Consider the following 11,526-nt stretch of genomic DNA (forward strand, 5'->3'; position numbering starts at 1 on the left):
GAACGAAGGGGGGGAAATCGGAGAGGGAGATGAACCATGAGAGACTATGGACTCTGAGAAACAAACTGAGGGTTTTAGAGGGGAGGGGGGTGGGGGGATGGGTTAGCCTGGTGATGGATATTAAAGAGGGCACGTTCTGCATGGAGCACTGGGTGTTATACGCAAACAATGAATCATGGAACACTACATCAAAAACTAATGATGTAATGTATGGTGATTAACATAACATAATAATAAAATAATAAAATAAAATAAAAGAACAAAAAAATAAATTATGTTTGATAGCAGAGCATTGATGGGGGACCTAACCTATACTACGAAGTTTATATTTATTTCTTCTTTTATTTGTGTGCTATTTATAAAAGGCAGGGTTATATTTTAAATGAAATATGCTAGCTGGAATGTTCTTTTCTGTATATAAATTTCTCACCATTATTTGTATATGAGGAACTACTGAGTTGTTTAGCTGAATTGATAAGGTCTAGCTCACAGAGGATCACAGAGATATCCCATGAAGTATGGAGAGAACAGCTAAAGAGCTCAATAGTATCAGAACCTCTGTTTTTGCTCCACATTGATCAAATCCTGCACTGGTTTCCTCCACCTCTCCTTCCTCTTTGCCCTCTTCTGTTATATCAAGCACAGATATTTATCTTTCTTCGGAGAAGATTTCTCCATTCTCTTTCCTGGCACTTTCCATTACAGTTTACCTTATGAGTAGTAGTCTCCTATAAGGCATGATATCTGGGATGGCAGAAGTGCCTCCTGCTCCTCACTACTTCCTTGATCTACCCAATGAGCTATGTATTCCAGAGTTCACACTCTGTGCCCTTGCCTGACAAACTGGGGACTGTTTAAGAGGTCCAAAAGATGTAACTCATTAGGCCTTATCAGACACTATACCAGCGGTGTTCCCATAGTACTTCAAAAAGTGGTAGGGCTCGGGCGCCTGGGTGGCTCAGATGGTTAAGTGTCTGCCTTTGGCTCAGGTCATGATCCCAGGGTCCTGGATCCCTGCTCCTTGGGAGCCTGCTTCTCCCTCTGCCCGCCCCCCTCCCCCACGTCTCTCATGAATAAATAAAAATCGAAAAAAATCTTCAAAAAGTGGTAGGGCTTCAGGGCCAGATGGCTTCCCAGGGGAATTCTACCAAACATTTAAAGAAGAATTAATACCTATTCTTCTGAAACTGTTCCAAATAATAGAAATGGAAGGAAAACTTCCAAACTCATTTTATGAGGCCAGCATTACCTTGATCCCCAAACCAGACAAAGACCCCATCAAAAAGGAGAACTACAGACCAATATCCCTGATGAACATGGATACAAAACTTCTCACCAAAATACTAGCCAATAGGATCCAACAGTACATTAAAAGGATTATTCACCACGACCAAGTGGGATTTATTCCTGACCTGCAAGTTTGGTTCAACATCTGCAAATCAATCAATGTGATACAATACATTAATAAAAGAAAGCACAAGAGCCATATGATCCTCTCAATAGATGCAGAAAAAGCATTTGACAAAGTACAGCACCCTTTCTTGATTAAAACTTTTCACAGTGTAGGGATAGAGAGTACATACCTCAATATCATAAAAGCCATCTATGAAAAACCCACAGCGACTATCATTCTCAATGGAGAAAAACTGAGAGTCTTTCCCCTAAGTTCAGGGACACGGAAGGGATGTCCACTATCACCACTACTATTCAACATAGTACTAGAAGTCTTCCTAGAAACATCACCAAAGGCAAGGGAAGCAAGGGCAAAAATGAACTATTGGGACTTCATCAAGATAAAAAGCTTCTGCACAGCAAAGGAAACAGTGAACAAAACAAAGAGGCAACCCACAGAATGGGAGAAGATATTTGCAAATGACACTACAGACAAAGGGCTGATATCCAAGATCTATAAAGAACTTCTCAAACTCAACCCCAAAAAACAAATAATCAAGTCAAAAAATGGGCAGAAGACATGAACAGACACTTCTCCAAAGAAGACATACAAATGGCTAACAGACATATGAAAAAATGTTCATCATCATTAGCCATCAGGGAAATTCAAATCAAAACCACATTGAGATACCACCTTATACCAGTTAGAATGGCAAAAATTGACAAGGCAAGAAACAACAAATGATAGAGAGGTTGTAGAGAAAGGGGAACCCTCCTACACTGTTGGTGGGAATGCAAGTTGGTATAGCCACTTTGGAAAACAGTGTGGAGGTTCCTCAAAAAATTAAAAGTGAGCTACCCTATGACCCAGCAATTGCACTCCTGGGTATTTACCCCAAAGATACAAATGTAGTGATCCGAAGGGGCACATGCACCCTAATGTTTATAGCAGCAATGTCCACAATAGCCAAACTATGGAAAGAGCCTAGATGTCCATCAACAGATGCATGGATAAAGAAGAGGTGGTATATATGTACAATGGAATATTATGCAGCCATCAGAAAAATGAAATTTTGCAATTTGCAATGATGTGGATGGAACTAGAGGGTATTATGCTAAGCGAAATAAGTCAATCAGAGAAAGATAAGTATCATATGATCTCACTGATATGAGGATTTTGAGAAACAAGACAGGATCATAGGGGAAGGGAGGGATAAATGAAACAGGATGAAACCAGAGAGGGAGACAAACTGTAAGAGACTCTTAATCTCAGGAAACAAACTGAGGATTGCTGGAGTGGAGGGCGGTGGGAGGGATGGGATGGCTGCGTGATAGACACTGGGGAGGGTATGTACTATGGTGAGCGCTGTGAATTGTGTAAGACTGATGAATCACAGACCTGTACCCCTGAAACAAATAATACATTATATGTTAATAAAAAAATTTTTTTAAAGAAACAAACAAAAAAAAAGTGGTAGGGCTTTCTCAGCAGTCCCTCTAATGTAGTTGGGAAGAATAGAATTGAAGGTGGAGGTAACTCTAGACTTCTTCTCGGGCTGCCTAAATCAGAATGTATTATTTCTCTCCATTGGGCATCCCTGTAAAATTTCACTGAAGGAAATAGTATTCTACTAGATGTACCTTATCAAATATATTCCTAGGCTGAGACTTTCAGAAGTTGAGACAAATCCTTTGGTTTTTGAGGATTCTACTACATTAAAATTTGAAAAAAATGCTCAAGAAAAGGTTAAAATCAAATATTAAATATTGTTTGTGTGACTGTATGTATACTGTCGTTTAGAGAAAAAATCAAAATGCTATTTGAAGACTATGGTGAATACCCTACTTTGACAGGTCCTGGTCCTAAGTGAGATTTGATGCTATAAGTGGGGAGCTCATGAAGTGATTGTGAGTCTTAAGATGGAATGAGGAAAGGATATAGAAAGAAGAGATTTGCAGTATCCAAACAAATCACCTACTTCCAATTATGAATCTATCTGGTTGACCTTGCTTGCGGTCATTCTCTAAATCAGGACAAACTTCTGTATTTACAGATTGTTTTTGAAAAAGCCCTGGATCACCTAATCTTTACTACTGTCCCCTCCTGTCTTATAAAGTCTATTAAAACTATTATTGATACATTGTGATATATCAGATTATTGTTCCCAACTATTCTCTCCTTCACTGTGATAAAATAATTCATCTATATCTTTTGCAGAGCCTTTCAGTGGGTGGAATGTGCATCCTCACCCATTGACTTTGGGTTTGGCCATGTGACTTGCTTTGACCAACAGAAAGTGGGTAGAGATGTCAGTGTGTGAGTACTGAACAGAGGCTTTAATGACATCACATGTTTCTGTTCACCTGTTCTACAACCTTTGCCCATGGGAATAACATGTCCTAGTGGTAGCTACTCCAATTGCCTGGGTTCCAGAATCAAAAAATGCACAAAGCTAAGCCAGGCCAGGCCTGATTTATTTGAACTGTAGCCCAAACGTAATGAGAGCAGGAAATAAATATTTGTGAATTGTTGAGATTGTTAGTTATAGCAACAAAGCTGACTAATATATGCATTTTCTGCTGTAAGTATTTCTGACCCAGTGCTCTGTTTCTCTACTAGACTTGTAATATCTTTCCACTCCTGAATATTCATTCAAGGTTCTCTTTAAATCCAAGTCTCTCACAAACAACAGGAAGGAAGAAAACCTCACCTTCCATAAGGTTTCCACTACTATTCAAACCAACAATTGCTCATCCACCCTCAGACTCCCACTCATGACTTCATATAAGAGAAACACATGAATTAACTGACATATTTAGTATGTGTACAAATGCCCTTTCATATATATTTCTGGATCATTGTTAATCTATTCCCATTTGCAAACCCTTGTTCTGTGAGATGACATATAATTGTAATGAATTGGTGCCAAGTTTTGTGTATGGATGTTAAATAAATTATTTATTCAGAAGTGAATTTTCCTCACCAACTATTGCCACTTACTTCTTTCTTATAGCAGAAAATATATCTGGCAGAATTTCAGATGGATTAGGTTTCACCTGCTTATCTGTATCCAAGCATTTTTGTTCACTCTAGTCTAGACATTGTGGAGCATATTGGATTCTAATTATATGTCAGAAATTTCATCTTTTGTTCTGATATAATGCCATTGATAACAGGGCTTCCAAATTTTCAGTTGAATGGAATGAGTTATCATAAATTGGATTAGTGAGCATAATAATTGTGATTTTCAAAAAAGTTCACCTTCATCTTGTGTTCTGAGCTAATTAATGTTCTGCAATCAATTCTTTATTGCTTAAATCTAAGCAATCAGGCAGAATGGGTCTTAGTGTTGGCAAACCAGCAGGGATCCTCTCTTCTACGCAATATTCTCAAACAAAACAAAAATCCAGGAATTTCTTTAAATAATATGTTCCCTTGAACAAAGGAAGATGAATGGTTTTTGCAAAGCAGTGAACATTCAAGAAAGAGGCTAGACAGGCACAGCACTCTAGCTAGTACCTAGACACAAAAACAGGAGAATGCCAAAGATTGTAGCTTATTCAAAATGTCTGCAACTGGTATGTACTGAAAAAGGCTTTTGCACAAGCATTGCACTTTATCAGGAAGCCAATATGAAGAGAGAGAATAAAGGCACAGAAATTTCAGTATCTGATGTAAGGTAAAGAAACTCTGGGCTGAGAGTCAGGGGCACTGAGGTATAGAATCATCTTTAGGAACTAACTATGTCATTTTGAGCAAGTTGCCTAAAATTTCTGAGCCTCAGTTTCCTCATTGGTTCAATGTAGTGGTTAGATTAAGTGATTTCTAAGACCCTTTTGAGCTATAAATCTCCACAATCTAGAAAGAAGGAGGTGTAGTGTGTGGGAAATAGAGATACAGAAGCGGAGATTTCTATATTATTTCCACAAATATTGCCCTTTAATCATATGTCTGCATATATTATGTGCACACAAATTTTAAATTTCTCCTTAATTTGAATTTTGAGAATTGGACTAAGAAAAATTGGGGGCAAGAAATGCTGTTTTTGCATCAACCTTAAAAACTCACCCCTTAAAAATATATATGTTAATTAGCGCAAAGATTTTCTCCATTCTTCTACCACTGTCCCTTGAGAATAAAAATCTTTGCCAACATTTGGAGTGATGAAGGTTAACAACTGCTTGTTGAAACGTTGGTGGTTCACATTTGGTGATGATAACCCAATGTAGCATCAGCATGGCTTTCAATGGATTATTGATTGTTAAAACACTGTGTTTATCATATCATCTCTGCTTGTTTCCAGACTTGGGTCTTAAAATAGATAACATTTTAGAGACTTTCACTCTTTCATCTGCCTGAGGTTTGAATTTGTACCACAGCATCCCTATCAAAAGGTTGACCAACTTATGCTCAGACATCTATGGTGGAGAGTCCTCTTAGGAGGATTTTACATCACTGAATCAAATTATTTCTCTCCATAGTTTCTTCTTGTTAATACATATTGAATTCTTTGAAATCACAAAACATAAGAATACTAACATTTTCACTAGCTGGTCTTTCATGAATTAGTTTTGATTCTTTTAAAATCCTAGTCCCTTTTTTTCTGAAAGCATTTGAATATTTTTAAATATTTTATTTATTTATTTGACAGAGAGAAACACAGTAAGAGAGGGAACACAAGCGGGGAGATGGGAGAGGGAGAAGCAGGCTTCCCGCGGAGCAGGGAGCCCGATGCGGGGCTCGATCCCAGGACCCCGGGATCATGACCTGAGCTGAAGGCAGACGCTTAACGACTGAGCCACCCAGGTGCCCCTGAAAGCATTTGAATTTGCATCCAGAGCTGAATTCAAACTTCCCACATGTGGTCTTTAGAACACACAAGGACTTCCTCATCTGACATTATTAATATAGTCTAATATTTTGTTAAGTTTTTCAAGTGCACTCATTAAGCTCACTTTTATCTATAATAAAAGTATTTTAAAACTTTAGGCTTCACTTATTTATCTTGTAGTTATGAGATGCATTTTTTGACCCAAATGAAAATTTTACATAATCTCATTACATTTATTTTAATATATATGATTTGCTTTAACAAATATTTATTTGAGAGAGAGAGAGTGGTAGGGAGGGGCAGAGGAAGAGGGAGAGAGAGAATCTCAAGCAGACTCCTTACTAAGCATGGAGCCTGATGTGGGGCTGTATCTCAACCCTGAAATCATGACCTGAGCCAGAGTCAAGAGTCCAACACTTAACCAACTGAACCACTCAGGCACCCCTTGATTTGCTTTTCTAAAAATAATAATTTGTGGGGTGCCTGGGTGGCTCAGTTGGTTAAATGTTGGACTCTTGACTTCAGCTCAGGTCATGACATTAGAGTCATGAGATGGAGACCTGCATTGGGCTCTCTGTTGAGTGTGGAGCCTGCTTAAGATTCTCTCTTTCCCTTTCCCTCTGCCTCTCCTCCTCTTGTGTGCTCTCTCTCTCAAAAAAATTCATATTAAAAATACATGCACATGACATATATAAAGAAAAACAGCCATAAATCACCTAAAAAACAGCTACAGATTATCTAAAATTTCAATACCCTGGAATGACTACAATATTTGTTGAGCATGATTCCAAATATACTCTATGTATGTGTGCAGTTGGGTAAATGGACAGATATATTCAGAAAAAAACTAATTGAAATATGATCCTACCATGCATATTATTTTTTTAATTTTTTATTTGAATATAGTTGACACAATGTTACATTAGTTTCAGGTGTACAGTATAGTGATTCAGCTTCTCTATACATTATGCTATGCTTATTACAAGTGTAGCTATCATCTGTCACCATATAACATTATTACAATATCATTGACTATATTCCCTAAGCCTTGACTTTTGTTCCTGTGACTTATTCATTCCATAACTGGAAGCCTGTATCTCTAACTCTCCTTCACCCATTTTGCCCACTCCCCCATTCCCTTCCCTCTGGCAATTATTAGTTTGTTCTGATTCTGCTTTCTGTTTATTTGCTTGTTTATTCATCTGTTTTGTTTTTTAGATTTTACATGTAAATGAAATCATATGGCATTTGTCTTTCTCAGTCTGACTTATTGCACTTAGCATAATACTCTCTAGGCCCATCCATGTTGTTGCAGATGGCAAGATCTCATCCTTTTTAATGGCTGGGTAATATTCCATTGTATATGTCTACTCTCTGCATATTCTTTTAAAATTAACAGTATAAAAGTATTTTTATTGAACTTTAAAAAGGAAAAGAATTAAAATTGAAGTTAATTGTAAACTTCAAATAAGTGTTTCTTTATACAAGATATTTTTTCTAAAGTTAAAAGGAAATGAAAACTTAGGGATGGAAGCCATATGAATTTTTTAGTACATGTTTCAATTTTAGAGAGTATCTATTAAATTAATAATTTAAATCATTATGTGAAAAGGCAAAATTATGGATCAGTAAAAAGAGCAGTGCTTGCCAAGGGATTGGGGTTCTAAAAAAAGGAAAGAAATATGAATAGATAGAGCACAGGGGATTTTTAAGGCAATGAAACTAGTATATATGATACTATAATGGTGAATGCATGTCATTTGTTCAAACCCAGACAATGTTCACCCAAGAGTAAACCTGAATGTAAATTATAGACTTTAGTTAATAATAATCTATAGTATTGGCTCATAAATTGTAACAAATGGACCACGGTAATATAAGATATTAAAAATAGAGGAAACTGTGTGGTTAGGGGGACAGGTATATGCAAACACTATATACGTTCTGCTCAACTTTTCTGTAAACCTAAAATTACTCTTTTTAAAAAGGTCATTAATTAAAAACAAAAACTAACAAAATGAAATAAGTCTGAGAAAGACAAATACCACATGATTTCACCCACATGTGGAATTTAAGAAACAAAACAAATGAACAAAGGAAAAAAGAGACAAACAAACCAACAAAAGGACTCTTAAATACAGAGAACAAGCTGGTGGTTGCCAGAGGGGAGGTGGATGGGGGAGGATGGGTGAAATACATAAAGGGGATTAAGGGTACACTTATCTTGATGAAAAATGAGTGATATATAGAATTGTTGAATTATTATATTCTATACCTGAAACTAACATAACACTGTATGTTAATTATACTTTAACAAAAAAAGTAAAATAAAACTGTAAGGGTCAACAGAGATAAAATACAAAACAAACAAACAAACAAACAAAAAATAGATCTAAAGTATTTTTAAAAATAAAAAATGATTATGTATCCTCCAACTTACTATTAGGTATCTTCTCCCTAGTTCCAAATTTTTATAGCTTATTTTCATAAGTTTAAAGAATTTATAACATTTACATTCTATTCTTCAACTACCAATATATTATGCATAGTTTTTATGTTTAAGTGAATTCAGTGCTCACTCTCAGTCCTTTCTCCATATATTCCTTTTTTTTTATGTTATGTTAATCACCATACATTACATCATTAGTTTTTGATGTAGTGTTCCATGATTCATTGTTCACGTATAACACCCAGTGCTCCATGCCCTCTTTAATACCCATTAAACGTGCCCTCTTTAATACCCATTACCAGGCTAACCCATCCCCCCACCCCCCTCCCCTCTAGAACCTTCAGTTTGTTTTTCAGAGTCCATCATCTCTCATGGTTCGTCTCCCATTCTCCATATATTCTTAAATTATTTTTTTAATTTCAAATTATCCTTTAGCTGGTTAGATTTTATTTTCAAGAAGAATTTACAGGTGTGAGTTTTCTTGAGATCTTTACTGTCAGAGAATAAAGGTTCTCTGCTCAACAACTTGGATGGAAACAAAATTCTGGGGTCATTTTCTTTTCCACAAATTTGGAGACAAGTCTTTGTCTTTGAGAATTGAGTATCACTAGAGGGAAAACTGAGCCAGCCTGATTCTTCCCACTTGAAGATGACTTAGCTTTTTGAAGTTTAATAACTAGAATATGTCTTGATGTCAAACTTTCTGTTGAAATTAACTATACATTCAGTAATTAGGATGTGTTTTAGTGTCCAACTTTCTGTTACAGTTTTTCCTGGCATGTAATGTAAATAAAAACTTAGCTCCTCATTTCAAGAAACATTGAAGTGAATTATATACTTCAGCTCTACATATATTTCCTTTTACATGGATTGAAGCTTCTACTTTGAGGATAATATTATTTTTATATTAGGTAACTTTAATCTGTCATCCATATATGTAATCTTTCTATTAGCTTTGATTTGTCTGTTTCCTTATAGCCTGTGAAAATCACTGGAGCTCCTGAGTGTGTTACTCAACACTCTCTGTCCCTCCAGATTTGATTTTCTTTATCCTCAAATTGGATGATCATATCTTCTCCAAGTCTTAATAAACATTGGCTAGTACAGAACCCTATTGCAAGCTTAGATACTTTGATTTAAAAAAAAAAAAGATTCAATTGAATGAATTGTATTTTAAGAGAACCATATTACTCCAACTTGTTTATGCACAGGGTTATAATGATAGAGTTTGTCAAGTGTCTTGGTAAAATTTAGATTTCCATTGAGTGTTTTCTCTGATCTGTTAATAAAATAATCTTCTTAAAGTAAGATTTCATTGTTTTGAAACTCTAGTAATCTCTAATTTCACTTCAAGGTGCTTACGAACTATTTCTTCATTGGTGTTTCCTAAAAGCTTACTTGAGATTGACATCACATCTACTAGTTAATATTTTATAGAAATTGCATCTTAGTCTTTTTGATAACCTAAAGATATTTATTTCTCTGTTTTGAGCTTCTAGTAATTTTTGCATTCTCCATGATTCTCAAAGGTCACCAGCAGAGGTTAATAGTCTCACAAGTGTGTTCTCCATTTTCTCTGGAAAACAGCGAGCATGGGCCAGGAAATGAAGACTCACTTTTATTAACTATGTCATAAAAGTAAGAAAAGAAGACCCATATTTTAAATCTGCCACTGAGATACAATTTATCTTACTATCTCCCAGTTGTATGATACTTATTGTCTCCCCCATAAACTGTAAGCTCTTTAAGGACAGAGGAAGCTTTTCATTCTTTGTAGTATTCTCAGTGCTCAGCACAGTGCCTGACCCATCACAAATACTCAATAAACAATTATTGATGGAATGAATTACTAAAGTGGTTTGGAAATACAAAAGGTAGGCTTTTGTGGATTGGGCTAGCTACTGACCAACCAACCATCACAGCATTATTTCTCTAGATGAATTATTTTCTCAGCTCTAACCAGCCAATTTTCAGAATATGACTAATTTATCTTCTGAATATTTTCTCAAATTTGTTTGGGGGATTTTCACAGGGGAAATTCTGTTACTTCAAGATCTTCACTTGCACCCAGAGACAGACCAGCAGTATAAAAACAAAACATATGAAAAAGAGACAGAAGAAGAAATAATAAGAATCAAGAAAGTGACTGGGCATTATTTGGTGAAAGATCATTCTACTTGCATGGAGCTCTGTGCTGACTTTGAAGACAAACCAAAACATAAAACTGGGTTAATAAATAGACTCACTGAGCCATCAAACTTCTTTAGATAAGGAATCTTGGGTTGTGTGTGGCTTTTCAACTTTCAGTGTTATATGTTCATAACCTTTAATCTTGGTATTATTAATCTTGGAACTGTTAAAAACCGTCACTGTATATTGCCCAGGAGTGCCTTTTGGTGAATACAAATTGCAAAATGATTCTAAAGGGACAAAACCATGGGAACCACAAGCATGTCTTCTTGCAGTGCTGATTTCAACCATTTGGAATGAAATTTCAGTTGAACCTCATTTTGTCCAGAAACTGAGATTGGCTTGTTGCAGATTACCCTTCTTCTCTCTGGTTTAAGAACAGGGATTATACTGAAATCTTCATTGTATCTTCTTTAATGGTATTCATACAATTCACAAGTTCCAAAATTCTATCTTGACAGTCATGAGAGGAGAAAATAAACCATAGAAAATTAAGAACAACTTCCTAATTTATAATAGCCTTAGTTGGAAGAGGTTGCTGATGAGTGATTCAATAAAAAAGCAGCAGGACTTAACTCTTCATTCCTATTCAGGTACTCACTCATCTCCCAGTAGCAAATGGAAAATAAACTTCACGCCCAACCTCAGACCATAGCTCCTTCT

This window comes from Leptonychotes weddellii, chromosome 7, assembly GCF_054177405.1.
Source record: "Leptonychotes weddellii isolate Sample4059 chromosome 7, ASM5417740v2, whole genome shotgun sequence".
In the NCBI taxonomy this organism is placed as follows: domain Eukaryota; kingdom Metazoa; phylum Chordata; class Mammalia; order Carnivora; family Phocidae; genus Leptonychotes; species Leptonychotes weddellii.